General features: G+C 36.0%; 1 pseudogene; it reads left to right on the plus strand.

Moving 5' to 3' along the window:
- Positions 1 to 1,650: 1,650 nt before the first annotated feature.
- Positions 1,651 to 16,495, plus strand: LOC140846020 (PRKC apoptosis WT1 regulator protein pseudogene; annotated as a pseudogene).
- Positions 16,496 to 17,082: the final 587 nt, after the last annotated feature.

The raw sequence follows: 17,082 nt of genomic DNA on the forward strand, positions 1-17,082 counted from the left end.
AACAGATCCATGAGTAAGAGTAATAAAAACTTGCCAATAATGAAAACCCAGGAATAAATAGTTTCACTGGTGAATTCAACCAAACAGTTAAAAAAGAAATAATATCAATTCTTCTTAAAATCTTTCAAAAAATTAAGAGGAGGGAAAGCTTCCAATATCATTTTATGAAGCCAGGGTTACTGTGTTAAGAACACTACTATAAAAAAATAAAATTCAATTTCTCAGATAAATATGCATGCAAAAATTCTCCAAAATTTATTAGCAGACTAATTCAATAACATATTAAAATGATCATACACCAGGATCAATTAGGTTTGAACCCTAGGGTGTAAGAATTACTAAAGTACAGAAATCAGTAAATGTGATACATTGTATTAATGGAGTAAAACATAAAATCTTATGATCATCTCAAGAGATGCAGAAAAAAATCACTTTATAAAAGACAAGATTCATCCATAATAAAAACTACTAATAATGAAATAGAGAAGAAATGTACCTCAACATAATAAATACCATCTATGACAAGCCCCAACTAAAATCATAATCAGCGGGGAAAGTTGAAGCTTTTCCTCTAAGAACAAGAACAATAAAAGAATGTCTACTTTCACCACCACTATTCATGATAGTAATGGATGTCCTAGTCAGAGCAAGCTGGAAAGAAGGAAGAAAGGACTTTAAATCAGAAAAAAAGACAGGTAAAATTGTCTTTGTTTTCAGGTGACATGATTTTATATACAGAAAAGCCTAATGACTCTTCCACAAAAGTGTTTATCTAATGAAATAATAGAGTAAAATTGAAAGATATAAACCATTCAATTAAATCACATTTCTGTATATCAACAATGAATTATCTGATAAAGAAAACTACTCCCACTGTCAATAGTAAGAAAAATCATAAAATATTTGGAAGTTAAACTAGTAGGTCTGTCACTCTTATATATTACATATAATTTATTTATTGTATGTAATAATTTATATATAAATAAATTATAAATTATTTATTATAGACAATAAATTTAGTATACACAGGATAGGGATGATGGTAGGTTATACACTGAAGAATGTAGTATCGGAACCTGAAGGCATATGAATAGAAACTATACAAAATAAGACATAAATCATTTAGGAAACTAGAAAAATGTCAACTGAATGAAGATATATAGTTATATATGTATATATATATATATGTGTGTGTGTGTGTGTGTATATATAGACATATCATTGTATATAGATATGTAAATCTGTAGTTCAAAAAAAAGAAGAGTAAAGAATAATGGCAGAGATATGTTTGAAAAATAATGAACAGATTTATACAAATGTGATTATGTTAAATTCACATTTCTAAGAACAATGCATTGCAAATACTAGAAACATGAAGAAAATTTCACCAATTCAAAAAATAGTGAAATGATTCAAAACAAGTGATAAAGGGAAAGTCGAAAAGAGAAAAGACACAAATAGAAGAAAAAAGAAACTGCTATACATATAGAATAAATATAGAAGGAAAATATATTTCTCATTAAAATAATACAAGCTAGAAGACAGTTCTTTCATAAGAATTTTGTATTTTTACATATCTTCACAGTAGATAAATAAGTAAAAATTATCCCTGGAAATATATCGTGAAAAATACAAAGCAAAAGCTATGTCATGGAAGACATTAGAGTGAAGAGCCCCAGGAGTCAGTCCCTCCACCAAAGAATAAATATTCAGCTAAAGGCGTTTGTTAGAAATAACTATTTTCAAGCACCAGACCCTAGTCGACCACTTGCGGCATTCCGGAACATGCTTGATGAAGAACAAGGCTGGTAAATTTTGGTGAGTTTCATTTTTTACATGGGGGCAATCAACCCCAATTCCCCATCCCATATCAGGTATGCATGGAAATATGATGTATGTTCCTACTGTAGGCTGTAGATGCCAAATTAGGTAATAAGGACTGTTCCATTCAAGAAACACGAATATATGCTTTGTTTGACATTTGTGGTTCACTAGTGGACAAGCTTGGTGTAACCACTGTTTTAATAACTACTCTTAAATAACTTCTTGGCCAGCATGTGATGAAAAATGTGCTTAACTTCACCAATCCAGTGAGAAACAAGGAACATTATTCTGGAGTCAATACAGTACAATGTTCAAAATATCCAGATTTCAACAAAACATTATAAACATTATCAATCACAGTCAGAAATGTACACCTTAGTCACAAGAAGTACAAAATACGGTCCTTCCTGGTAGAGCTACATCTTTGGATTCTTTTTTTAGTACAAAAGCTAGTATTATTTTGTTGACTTATAATACATTATTTGTGTCCTATATTATTTAAATGACAAAAGCATAAAGCAATGGCAATAAATGTATGTTAATGACGATACAGTGTGTAAAGTTTATTTAAGACAGTAATAACACAATTATGGGAAGAAGGAGCTGGATAAGAAGATAATTAATTCATGTTATTGAACCTGTTGATATAAATTCAAACTTCCTTGGTATAAATTTAAGACATTATTTGTAATCCCCTTTGTAAACATTAGTGAACAATTTGAAAATATGCAGAATGGAAAATGAAAAGGAAAGAATAAAAATAGTATACTAAAAAATTTATGAAACACAAGAAAGGCAGTATTGGAGGACTCAAGGGGGAGAAGGCATAACAAGTACAGAGAACAAGTAGCAAAATAATAGAAGTAAATTCATCTCTATTGAAAATTATTTTAAGTATAAAAGAATTAAGCTACACAATCAAGACAGAAATTGGAATAATAAAAAGTTAAAAATAACAGGAACTAACCATTCACAGTTTATAAGAGATTCACTTTAGACCTAAAGATACAAATAGGTTGAAAACCAATGGATAGAATAAGATATACTTTGAAAATAGTAACCAAAATTGAACCTGAAAGTCAATACTAATATCAAATAGAATCAAAGTAAAATTGTTATGAGAGAAAACAGTAAATGAAATGTTGATAAACATTTTAATTCATCAAGATATGAAGATTATAAACTTTTCTGCACCACATAACAGAGCCAAGAAAAGAATGAAACAAGTATTCACAGAGCTAAAAGGAGAAATAGACGGCTGTACATGAAAGTTGGATATTTCAATATACTATTCTCAAAAGTGGATAGAACACCTAAATAGAAAATCAACAAAGAAATAGAGGGCTTGAACAATATTATAAATGAACTAGACATGAGTAATATAGACATAAATTTCCATCTCCAAATAGAATACTTCTTTTTCTCATGATCATGGGACATTTTACATGATTTATCATATTTTATACATTAAAACAACTTTAATATTTAAATATTATTTTTGAAAGTATCTTCTCAGATGACAATAGGATAAAATTAGAAAGAAAAAAGAAGTAAATCTGAAATATTTATAAATATATGATAATTAACTACACTCTCAGGAAAACCAGTGTCAGAGAAGAAATTACTAGTGAAATTAGAGAATAATTTTATTAAAATGAAACTAAACAGCCTGTCATACTCATGGGATTCACTTAAAGCAAAGCTCAGAGAGAAAATTACAGCTTTCAAGAACTATATTAAAAAGACAAGAGATCTTTTATCAATAAACTGAAGTTATACCTTGGAAACTAGGGAAAAGAAAGAAACAAATAGAGCTTAAAGCCAGAAGAAGAAAATAACAAAGATTAAAGAAAAGATAAAACAGTGAATTGAACAATAGAGAAAAATCAGTAAGACTAAAAGTTGATTATATACAAAAATTTTTCTAAAAATTGTGAAAAACATAAATACAGAATCTAAAAATATTTTTTAAATTCTCTTCAAAAAATGCCAAAACCTTAATGGCAATGTCTTTGACATTGGCAATGATTTGTGGAAAATGACATCAAGGCAAGGACAACAAAGAAAAAAAATCCACAAGTAAGACTTCATGAAAAATTTTTAAATTTTGCACATGGAAGAGAATGACAGCAGAGTAAAAAGGCAAGTACAAAATGGGAGAAAATATTTGCAAATCAATATCTCACAAGGGATTAATGCTAAGAATATGTAGATACTTCCAAAAGTATACAACAGAAAGAACTCAGTCAAAAATGGGCAAGGGATTTGAAGAGCCTTTTCTTCAAGAATATAAACAAATATAAGTAACAGAAAAGATACACAACATCACTTGCCATTAAAGAATTACAAGTCAAAGTGATAATGAGCCATCAAAGCAAAAATTACATAATATTGACTGTTGATGAGGCTGTGGAGAAATAAGGAAATATATCCTGTTAGCAGGAACATAAAATGGCACAAACACCATGGAAAACAGTGCAAGACTTTATCAAAGGTTATTTATTTTTTTAACAAAAATACAAAAATAGAATTACCATATGATGGAACAATTCCCCTTCTGGGCATGTATCTAAACAATGGAAAGCCAGGTCATGAAGAGAGATCTGTGTGCATGTTTTCACCAGCATTATCCACAACAGCTGAAACATGGAAATGTCATGTGTCCCACAGATGAGTGTATTAAAAAATGTGGCACATAACTAAAATGGAATACTCTGTAACAGTAAAAATGGAGGAAATTATGTCATAGAGTACGACATGGATAAACCTCGAGAATGTGATTCCAAGGGAAATAAGTCAGTAACAAAAACATACACTACATGAATCCACTTATACGAGATACTGACAGTAGTAAAATCACAGACAGAAAGTAGGCTGATGATCGTCAGTTGTCAGGGCCAAAGCATGGGAGTCAGGGCTGAATGGGTTTTCAGTTTTCCCAGATGATAAACGTAATGGGATGGATGGTGATGGTTTCCCTGCAGTAGGAACGTTGTAGGAACTCTGACCTATGCAGTTAAAAATGGTTAAGATATTAAATTTAGTTATGTGAATTTTACTACATTAAAAAATGAACAGATCAACAAAGTTGACAAACTCTAATTGGACTGACTAAAAAAGGAGAGAGAAGATGCAAATAACAGCAAAAAAGAAATTGGGGGCACTACTGCAAGTGGGCGGGAAATTAGAGAAATTCAATGATTACAAGAGAATGCGATGAACACACAACTGCCAACACATTTGATAATTTAGATGAAATGGACAAATTCCCCCAAAAATGTATATTACTACTATAGGCACAAGAAGACTTATAAAATATTAGTGAAAAAAAAATATTAGTGGACATATAACACAAGAGATTGAGTTAGTACTTAAAAACCTCTCTACCAAACTAGTGCAAATCAGATATCTTTGCTGGCATAGTCTAACCAATAATTCAGAATTAAGATCAATGGTGCTCTACATCATCAAAAAGAAAAGAAAAAACAAAAGATTGACAAGAACTCTTCCTAGTTCTTTGTACAATGCCTGAATTACACTGACAATAAAGATAGAAAATGGTATCAAGAGAAAAGAACACAGCAAAGTAATATGTTTTATGAATGTTAATATGAAAATGCTCAAAAAATACAAGTGTTTGAACCCAAGAGTATACACCATAAGACAATGTTTAGGGATTTAGTTTAGGATTGCAAAGGTTTTTCAAGGCATTAAATCAATCAATGTAAAACACAAAAACAGAATGAAGGGAAAAAAATTCAACACATTAAAAAAATGAATTATATAAAATTACACACTATAATAAAAATAGTCAATAAGCTAGAACTAGAAAGCAAGTTCTTTAAAACAATACAAGACATTTAATATACCCAAGGCAAATTTTTTATAGTATTTCTAATTTTATTTTGTATTTTTATTGAAATATAGTTGATATACAATCTTATATTGTTCTCAAGTGTAAAACACACTCATTCAGTAGTTACCCATATTATTAAATCCTCACACCAACTAGTGAATTTACTGTTTGTCAACATAGGAAGATGTTACACAATCAATGACTATATTCTTCATGCTGTACTACCAACCCTGTGATCAGCTTTTGATCAAGAATGTTTGTGCTCTTCAGCCCCCTCACCTTCCCCACCCACCCATCCAAATCCTTCCACACACAGTAACCACCAGTCATTTATCAGTGTCTATGAATCTACTGCTATTTTGTTCCTTTTTTGTTGTGTTTTTAGATTCCACAAATAAGTTAAATCAGAAGGTATTTGCCTTTCTCTACCTGGTATATTTCACATAGCATAATTACCTCTAGATTCATTAATATTATCTCAAATGGCAGGAATTCTCTCTTTCTTGGCTAAATAATATTCCATGGTGTATATGTACCGCCTCTTCTTTATCCATTCATCTGCTATTGACACTTTGGTTGCTTCCATATTTTGGCTATTGTAAATAATGCAGTGATAAACATAGGGGTGCATATATCTTTTTGAAATAAAGATTGTTTTCTTCCTGTAAATTCCTAGAAGTGGAGTTACTGGGTTATATGGTATTTCTATTTTTAATTTTATGAGAAACTTACATACTGCTTTCCACAGTGGATGCACCAATTTACATTCTCACCAGTGTCATAAGAGGGTGTGCTTTTCTCCACATGCTCACAAATGTCTGTTTTTTCTTGTCTTTTAGATAGCAGTCACTCTACCTGGTGTGAGGAGATATCTCACTGTGGTTTTCATTTGCATTTTCCTGATAATTAGCAGTGTTGGGCATCTTTTATGTGTCCGTTGTCAATATGTATTTCTTCTTTGGAGAAATGTATTCAGTTCCTCTGCCCATTTTCTAATTGCTTTATTTTTTTTAGGTGTTGAATTATATGCATTCTTTATACATTTTGGAAGGTAACCCCTTATTGGATAAATCATTTATGAATATACTCTGCCATAATGCAGGTTATTTTATTGTTCTGTTGATGGTGTCCTTTGCTGTACAGAAGATTTTCAGTGTGTTGCAGTCCACTTGTTCCTTTCTGATTTTACTTCCCTTGCCCAGGGAGTTATGTCCAGAAAGAGAATGTGCATGCTTATGTTGTCTTTTAAGAGTTTGTTGGTTTCATCTCTCATATTTAGGCTTTTAATAAAATTTAAGTTTACCTTTGTGTGTGGTGTTAGACAGTAAACCCAGTTTCACTTTCATACAATGTAGCCCTCCAATTTTCCGAAGCCAAGTTATTTAAGAGACTGTCTTTTCTCGTACATTCATGGGTGGTTTATCATATACTGATTGAACACATATTCATGAGTTTATATCTGGGCTCTCTATTCTGTTCCATTCATCTATGGGTCTGCGCTGGTACAAAATTGTTTTGATTACTGTGACTTTGTAGTAGAGCTTGAAGTTGGGGAGCATAATCCTCCTAGCTCTGTTCTTCTTTCTCAGGATTGCTTTGGCTCTTGGGTCTTTTCTGATTTCATATGAATTTATGTTTATTTGCTCTAGTTCATTGAAAAATTCCATTGGTATTTTGACAGTGATTGCATTGAATCTCTAAATGCATTGGATAGAATGGCCATTCTGACAATATTTACTTCTTTCTATGCATCATCATTCAATAGATTTCCATTAGCTTGTGTCTTCTTTAATTTATCTCATGAATGTTTTATATTTTCCATATTATAGGTCTTTTACCTCCTTGGTTAGGTTTATTCCAAAGTATTTTATTCTTTGTTATGTAATTATAAGTGGAATTGTTTTCTTTTTCTGCTACTTCATTCTTAATATATAGGACTAGAACAGATTTCTGCATATTAATTTTGTATTCTGTAACTTTGATGAATGCAGTTATTAGTTCTAATAGTATTTTGGAGGAGCCTTTAGAGTTTTCTGTATGTAGTATCATGTCAATAGTGACAGTTTTACTTCTTCCTTAGCAATCTGGATGCCTTTTAGTTCTTTGTGTTGTATGATTGCCATGGCTAGGACCTCCAGTACTATGTTGGGTAAAAGTGGTGAGAATGGGATCCCTGTCTTGCTCCTGATTTTAGAGGAAAAGACTTAAGCATTTTACCTTTGAGTATAATGCTATCTGTGGGTTTGTATAAAAGGCAATCTTTATTATTTTAAGGTACATTTCCTCAATACCCATTTTGTTGAATTTTTTTCATGAGTGGATGTTGAATTTTTTTGTATGCTTTTTCAGCATCAATTGAGTGATCATATGCCTTTATCCTTCTTTTTGTTAATGTTCTGTATGATAGTAATTGATTTACAAATATACAATCCTTGCATCCCTGGAATGAATTCCATTTGGTCATGGTGGATGATCCTTTTGATGTGTCTTTGAATTTGCTTTGCTCATATTTTGTTGATTATTTTTTTATCCAATGTTCATTTGGGATATTGATCTATAATTTTCCATTTTTAGGGTATTTCTCTGGTTTTGGTTATAGAGTGATGCTGGCCTCACTGAATGAGTTTTGGAGTATTCTCTCCTCTTCTACTTTTTGGAATGCTTTAAGAATAATGGGCATTTTTCTCTTTAAATGTTCGATGGAGTTCAGCTTGGTAGCCATAAGTTCCTGGAATTTTGTTTGTTGGGATTTATTTGATTATTAATTCAATTTTGTTTATTGGTAGTTGTTTTGCTAAGAGTTTGTCTTTCTTCCTGGGACAGTCTTCAGAAGGTTATTGTTTTATAGGAATTTGTCCATTTCTTCTGGGTTCTCCATTTTATTGGCATATATTTTTTCATAGAATTCTCTAGTTCTTTGTATTTCTGCATTCAGTTTTGCTTTTTTTTGTTTCTGATTTTGTTTATTTGTGTTTTCTCTTTTTTATTGATGTGCTGGCTAGGGGTTTCTATATTTTGTTTATGTTTTCAAAGAATCAGTTCTGTGTTTCACTGCTTTTTTCTGTTGTTTTATTATTCTCTACTCAATTTCTTTCTTCTTTGATATGCCCCTCCTTCTAACTTTGGGCTTCCTTTCTTCCTGTTTTTTTTTTTTTAGTTTATGTTGTTGTGAGTTTAGACTGTTTATTTGGGATTGTTCTTGCTTTTTGAGGCAGGCCTCTACTACTAAGTACTTTCCTTTTAGAACCATTGTGGCAGCATCCCACAAAATTTCCCACAGTTATATTTTCATAAACTCTCACCAATTTATCTGAATTAAACAAAGAAATAATCAAATTTGTTTTGTAGTAACATTTATTAAAATTAACAGAAAACAAAAACACATACAAACAGCCACATTCAATATGAATAAATGTAATTATTGTATTTGAAGTGGAATTTCTTGTGTGTTTTGCCTATGTGGTGCCTCAAATCATAAGGGTTATAGTTGATCCTTAATGAATATGAGTTTAAACTTTCCGAGGGGAAAGTCTCGAGGCAAAATATCTTTGAAACTGAAATCAGTCAAAGGGAGAAATAAAGTGGGAGAAACCCATTTATTACTAATAAGCAGTCATCCTTTCTGCTTGCCAGTGTCTCTTGTGGCCTGGCTGCTGAGGAAGGGTGTCCCACCCAACCTCTCTGATCCAGATATTCGTCACTCCATCTTGTAATTACCTACTGATATGGAGATGGACTACTACTTGGAAACACCTTTTGGTATGGAGATGCACTACTATGACCAGGCGAGATATTCTGGAAATATTGCAGTTTTACCCACAACTTATGTGAAGATTTCTTTCAGTAAATAAAATGGAAAATACTTTTGACATTCATATCAATTGGATTTTTTTCTTTTCTCTAGCATACTTTACTGTAAGAATACATATATAACACATATAATACAAAATCTGTGCTAATTGACTTCACTGTTACTGTCTAAATTGGTAAATCTTTGGGTCAACAGTAAGATAATAATTAAGTTTTCAGGGAGTCAAAAGTTATGCATTGATTTTTCGATCAGCACCATTAACTTACATTGTTCACATAATTTTTTCAGTTTTCTAGGGATACAATTCATAGGCTATTGTTTAAGGTTCACAATATGTTGATTGATGCATTTATATATTTTTAAATCATTGCCACCATAACATTCACAAACACCTCCAATGCATTTCATAATTATCCTTATTTCTTTGATGAGATCATTATTATTAGCTGCAATCACCATGATGTACATTACATGTGCAGAACTTGTTATAGATAGAAACTGTGTACCCTTTAAACAATATCTGCCCATTTCCCTTCCCCTGAGCTCTGGTAACCACCACTCTCTATCAGTTCAGCATTTTTCAATTCCACATATAGGTGATATAGAAAATGTTTGTCTTTCTCTGACTTAGCATAGTGCCCTCACGTTACATCAAAGTTATTGCAAATGGCAGAATTTCCTTCATCTCATAGCTGAGTAATAATCCATTATACATGTATTGTTTATCCATTCATCTGCTGACGGACATTTAGGCTATTTCCATGTAGTTTCTATTGTGAAAATACTGCACTGAATATGGGGGTGTGGATATTCTTTGGGTTCCTCAAGAGTGGGACTGCATGATCATTTAGATCTATTCTTAATTTTTGTGGAAGTTCCATACTGTTATCTGTAGTGTCTACTAATTTGAATTCCCATGAGCAGCACACAACGGCCCCTTTTCCCCTCACCTGGGCCCACATTGGTCACCCCTTATAACTGTGAGACGGCCCTTCTGACAAGCGTGAGGTGACGGCAGCAGGTGGTCCTGTGTGCATGTCCATCATGGCTAATGATGCCGAGCACCTGTTCATGGATCTGTGGGCTACTATAACTGTGGCAAAACATGTCTATTCAGTGGTTCTGTCCTTTTTGTCCTGAAGTACAATTGATGTACAATCTTGTGTTAGGTTCAAACATACAACACAGTGGTTCCCCCGTTATCACATTGTTATATCCTCACCCCAACTCATGCAGTTACTATCTGTCAACAGAAAAATGTTGAAAGTGGAAGTATTGAAGTCTCCTGCTATTATTATTGCTTGCCTTTCCCCTTCTGATCTGTTAATATTTTCTTTATATGTTTGGGTGCTGTGATGTTGAGGTCATACATATTACCTTGTTATCTGTTATGTGAATCACTTATACTTATTTCAGTAGGTTTGGTTTATGGTAAATTACCTTGTTTTTGTGTTGACATATATTCCCTAATGCGTTCATTTTCCCTTCCTCATTGTTTTGCTTTTTGTGCATTAAAAAGAGCCAACTCTCCCTGCCTTGAATGCTAGCATGGTTTAGGATAAACTTCACCATTCAGCCTGGCCCAAGATTATAGGTACCTATGAAATTTGGCATATGTCCAAACCATTGTCTCCTTTTTTCAAACAGTTCCCAGGAGATTAGGGTGTGCCAAAGTCTGTCGGTGCTCAGAGGCAGCATAAATACCTATACATCCATTCAGATTCCAGAAGGTGTGATAGTGGCCTGCTCCATGGGCTCTCTGATGCAGGCTTATTAGAAGCCTGATGGTGGACAGCCACTGGGAAATTCAAGACATTAGGGCACCACTCTTGCTCCCAATGTGAGATACTATGAGCTAGGTGATTTTTGCTACTCATTCTGTAACGATCTATGGGAATAGCCCCTAGGAGCACTTGCGCATCTGTATAAAACCACCTCCTTGTTCTCTGTGGTCTTGGAGTCTCATGAATCCTGAGCACCGTCAGCTGGCTAAGATAGGGATACAGGATCCAGGATCCAGTCTTTGGTCTGTGGCCATTAACGCTGGTTGGTAGGTGTTGGACAAGTTCATTTCAAGAAGAATATGGAGACTTTATTGCTGGGTGAGCTGGAAGGAAGCTCCCACACAGTGGACCAAGTTCCTGGAGAAATAATTATATGCCCCATCACTCCCAGGTGCAGTTTAGTTAGAAATTTACAATCATGCATCAGCTTGGAAAGTGTGCAGCTAATCCTCATCCAGGGAGAAATTGTTGGCCTTATGTTTTTGCAGCTATTTCTCTGCTGAGATGGAGAATAACTGTACAAGTTGTTTCTACTTCTCTTTTATTGCTATCATTAATGTACAATTACATGAACAACATTATGGTTACCAGACTTCCCCTACCATCAAGTCCCTACCACATACCCCGTTACACTCACTGTCCATCCATGTAGTAAGATGCTATAGAATCGGTACTTGTCTTTTCTGTGTTATACTTCCTTCCCCGTGTCCCCCACACCTACATCATACATCACACTTCTCTTTGAGACTGCCTTATATTTTGATGTGGTCCCAGGGCACTTGCAATTTCAGTACCCACATTCAGCCTCAGGAATTGGTGATTTGGAACCCATTTCCTCAGTTGACAGCCATAAAATTGGAGCACTAGCTGTGTAGACAAGCTCCTTACCTTGGAAACTTTTCTTTATATCCACAGAGCATGCCAGCAGGAGGAAGTTTGGAGAAATTTCCACAGGCCTCCCAGGTTCCTAGAGGAGCCCAGTAACCTCTTCCATATGGGCTGTAGAACTGTCTCCCTCTGGGACACCTGGGAAAGCAGGCAGTCAAAACCCTTTGAGGGAGAAGCTGGGGGCTGGGCTTTTTACCTCCTATCCTTCTGAACAGCGCCTGTGAGGACATCTAAGGGAAGTGCCTGCACTTCCGCTAACAAGGGCCTCTTTGTAGAAGGTAGTCCTGGGACACTCAAGAATGCCAAGCCCATTGGCTCTCGGAGCTGGATGGTAAGGTGGCAGCTATAAAGGTTGGGCTTCTTGATATTCGGACATGCTCCTTTAAGGGAGAAGCTTGGACTTGGTTTTGCTCTTGGAATAGTCCTGGGTGAGGAGGCCTGAGAAGAAGATATCACAACCCTTTATGGCTCCAAGGAGGATTGCAGTCAGCTTCAGAATGCAAGATAATTAGAAACCGACCCTCAGGAAGTAACTGGGATAATAGGCCATCTAACTTGTCCTAGGGAGAAACTGGGAGCTGAGCATTTTTGCCTGCTCCCTCTGCACTGAGCCCAGGACAGTAGTCGCAGGATGTGTTTACGTGCGTATTTAAAGACATCCCTTTTTAGTGTGGTCTTTGGGGCTCATGAGTGCTTAAATACTCGGCTCTTAAAGCTATGGGGTTTGGAAGCCATTCCTTTCATGTGTAACTACATCAGTAGGGACACTGACTGTGCGGCCCTCAGGCAGAGTCGGAAGATGACAGTTCCCTCTGACTATAATGTGCTCGCTGTTTGACATGATTATGCCTCAGATTTCCCCACCCATTTTTATACTGGTATTTTCTCATTTGCTGAAAGTGTGAGGGTCCCTCAACTAGAGTCTGGGTTTATCTCAGAAATAACAGATCTTTGTGTCACTATATATTTAGTGCATCTCTACGAGGAAGGAGGCGGGAGGCCCCTTTTCTACCATCTTGCAGGTGTTACAACCACGTAATTTTAGTGTGCTTTTCTGTAGGGTCATCCTGAGTGAGGTGGCCGAGGACATCCTAGGCTGTGCTGCCTGTGTGATATGCAGGCTAATGAATGAGACAGAATGCAGAACAGATATATTTATATCCTAGAAAGATGTGATTATAATATTGTTTTGTTTCAATTGGCAGTTTTATTTTTATTTTTTAACTTTCTGAATTATATTATTTCCATTATATCATAAAAGTAAAAATTTTTGTTTTAGAATTATTTTTATATTGACTCATGTTTTGACCTGTGTATACACTCATGTAACCTTCACCCAAATCAAGATTTCACCGATTCTCATTCATTTTCCCCCTTTCAAGATTTAATCCATCCCCCCTCATGGCAGCCACATTCTGTCCTTTATGTGAGACTATTCCTGTCTTATTTATTGATTTGTTTTAACAGTCCACATATAAGTGAAATCAAATAGTAATTTATGTTTCTGTCTTTTTTAAGTTAGATTAATACCTTCTAGGTCGCTCCATGTTGTTGCAAATGGCAAGGTTTCATTCTTTTTTATGACTGAGTAATTTTCTCTTGTATATATGTTACACATCTTTCTCCATTCATCTATTGATGGACATTTAGGTTTAGGTTGCTTTGTATTTTTGTACAAATACAATAGTATTTTGTACTATTGTAAGTAACACTGCAATGAACATAGGAGTGCATATCACTTTTGAAATTAGGGATTACCTCCTCAGATCTATTCTCAGAAGTGGAATTGGTGGATGGTGGATCGTATCATATACGCAGTTTGAGTTTTTTGAGAAACTTTCCACTGTTTTCACCCATGTGCATTCTCACCTGCAGGGTACAAGGATTCCATTTCCTCAACATCCTCTCCAGCATGTTATGTTGTGTGTAGGTGGTGTTAGCTGCTCTGACTGGTGTGGTCTTATCTCACTGTGCAGTTGGCCTTTTGTGACCACATGGACGGACCCAGATTTTATTTTGCTAATTGAAGTAAGTCACACAAAGAAAGACAAACACCACAAGACTTCACCTATATGTGGAATCTCAAAAAGAAAGAAATGAGCAAACACAACAGAAAGAGGCTCAGAGACATAGAGAACACATAGGTGTTCTCCATTGGGTAGCTGAGTGAGGGAATGGGTGTTAAAGGTGAAGGAGGAAAAAATTCTGTGAGATTATTTCATACCTTGATCTTGGTGATGGTCACATGAATGTCCTCACATAGAAACGTTCACTGAGCAATGCACTGAGATTCATGCATCTTTTTGTATTTACCACAGAAACAAAAATGACATAAATAAGAACCAGAAAATCTTTTTGACAAAATTTTTATCAGTAAACGAAATATGTAAACTCACATGAAATAAGCCTTCATACAAAAATTAATTGCATCTTTATACACTGATAATGAACTATGTATAAGAGAAATGGTTCCATTTATAGTAGCCTCAAAAATATATTTAGAATACATTTAACCAAGGAGGTGTAAGACCAGTACACTGAAAATTATAAGATTGCAATGAATGACATGCAAAAAGACACCAATAAATGTAAAAATATCCAATGTTCATAGACTGGAAGAATTCGTATTGTTAGAATGCCCAGACTACCTAAAGCCATCTATAGACTTCTTCTGTTGAAAGTATTTTATCTTTTAAAGTTTACTCTTTATGAAAATAATAACAGATGAGGTGAGGTAGTAAGGAATAGAAAGAAGGAAAGATGATGGAGAAATGGAGATTAAGAAAGAATAAGAAACAAAATCAAAGAAAAGAAAGGTGGAGGGGAAATATGTAACGAGTTAAAAAACTGGAAATTTAGGAACAGGGTCTAAAATTTTTTTAACAACAAACCAATGAACCTGTTGGTAGTTTTACCAATTTTCCTATTAAACCACATATGATAGATGTCTGTTATTTTCCAACATGAATTATCTTGGTCACATTAAATTCATCTGAGATTCTCCAATGGGGATTTATTCATAAATCTGGTTGGCATCCCGGCACTTACTGGGCTAAAGCTTATGCCTGTAGAGGGTGTGCGGAAAGATGGTGGAGTTGAAAAGTACGGCAGAAACACCCCTGCATGCACACTCCAAGGACGCAACTGCGGAAGATACAACTAAACTGAGAAATGAACTGAAGACCGCAGAAGCCGTCGTCTACCTCCAGTGTGGAGGAGAGGACCCACTGCAAAGGGCAAAGGGCCAAAAAGGAACGGAGGGAGAGCGACGGGCCGGGAATCCCCCGCGGGGCCGTGCGCACCGCCGCCGCCGCGGCCAGCGGGCTCCACGACGACGTCCCGGGCGGCGCCGCCGCGCCTGCCGCCCCGGCTCGGGGGGCGAGAACCGCGCTATCGGCCCCGCGGCGGTGAGCCGCCCGCCCCCGGCCGCCCCAGGCCGCCCCAAGCGCGCGGACGGGACCCCTGGCGCGAGGTGGCGGGAGGGCAGCCAGGAAGACCGGGCGGGGCGTGGGGCGCGGGAGGAGCGGGAGGGGCGCGGCGCGGCGCCGGGAGGGACGGGGCGCGGGAGCTGCGGGAGGGGCGGTGCATCACCGGCGCGGTCGGCGTCCCCGCGGTCGATGCCCGGGTGAACAAGACGGGGCCGGAGCAGGGCGGAGAGAACGGAGACGGGGGCGGCGATTCCACAGCAGGTCGCCCTGCGGAAGGAAGCCGGGAGCGTGTCAGACCCGGGCAGCTCCGGTCCGTTACAGGAGCGTCTGCAGCGGTTTCAGGCAGGTGCAAAAGCGTAGCCACGGTCTCAGGGGAAGACCCGTAGGACTCCCCGAACAGAGAGAAGTGGGTGCAGCAGATACAGCCGGGGTGCAAGCGCCTCAGGTGGTTTGATCTCAAGTAGCACATTGGGCAAGAACATGGAAGATCGTGAAAAGGAAGTAGTAAGAGAAAGGCAAGAAAATTGAAGACTTGTGGGACTAATGCAAGATGAAGAGGAAATGATCGGAAAACTCAAAGAAGAAATTGATTTGTTAAATAGAGACCTAGATGACATCGAAGATGAAAATGAACAACTGAAGCAGGAGAATAAAATTCTTTTGAAACTTGTTGGGCAGCTAACAAGGTAGAAGATTCAAGGCTCAATGTGGAAAAAATTTTTAAAACTACTGATTGAATGTTATTGTTAGTGGTAGGACAAAATTCCTATGCTGCCATACATTAAGTAAGTATATTTATTTCTAGAAAATAGTGGATGTTTATTTTCAAAATATTTCTGTTTCATTATTAGTTTAGAAAACTCATCACCCTATTTCACAAATAAATAACATCTTTCAGTTATTAAAATAATAGATTATCCATCTTTTGGTTTCGTGTGGTATTCAGATAACATATGGTTTTCACAACCGTATGAATATATTTTATCTAAGGTAATGTATTTTCTCTCATAAGGAATATACATAGTCTTTGTTTACATAAATTCAAATAATTGTGGGGAGTTATCTGCAAATGCCTTAGTGCTGCTGTGAACAACCTTTTATGTAAATATCCCATCATGTATAAGAAGAATTCATATTGTTAAAATGTACACACTACCCAAAGTTATCTATAGATTCAATACAATTCCCATCAAACTTCCAATGTCAGTTTCCACAGAAATAGAAATCAAAACTCTTATCATATGGAATAAAAAAGAACCTAAAGTTACAAATACTACTGAAAAAAGTACAGAGTAGGTATCACTCTTCTTTACCTCAAACTATATCATGAAGCTATATTATGCAAAAGAGTGTGGTACCAGCCAACAAAACCTTATAATAGACACTTAGACCCATGGAATAGAATTAAAAGCCAGAAGTAAACATACATATATGGGCAGCTAATAACTGATAAGGCAGCCAAGAAACACAATGGAGAAAGGATAGTGTCAT

The sequence above is a fragment of the Manis javanica genome, chromosome 14 (assembly GCF_040802235.1).
Source record: "Manis javanica isolate MJ-LG chromosome 14, MJ_LKY, whole genome shotgun sequence".
Taxonomy (NCBI): domain Eukaryota; kingdom Metazoa; phylum Chordata; class Mammalia; order Pholidota; family Manidae; genus Manis; species Manis javanica.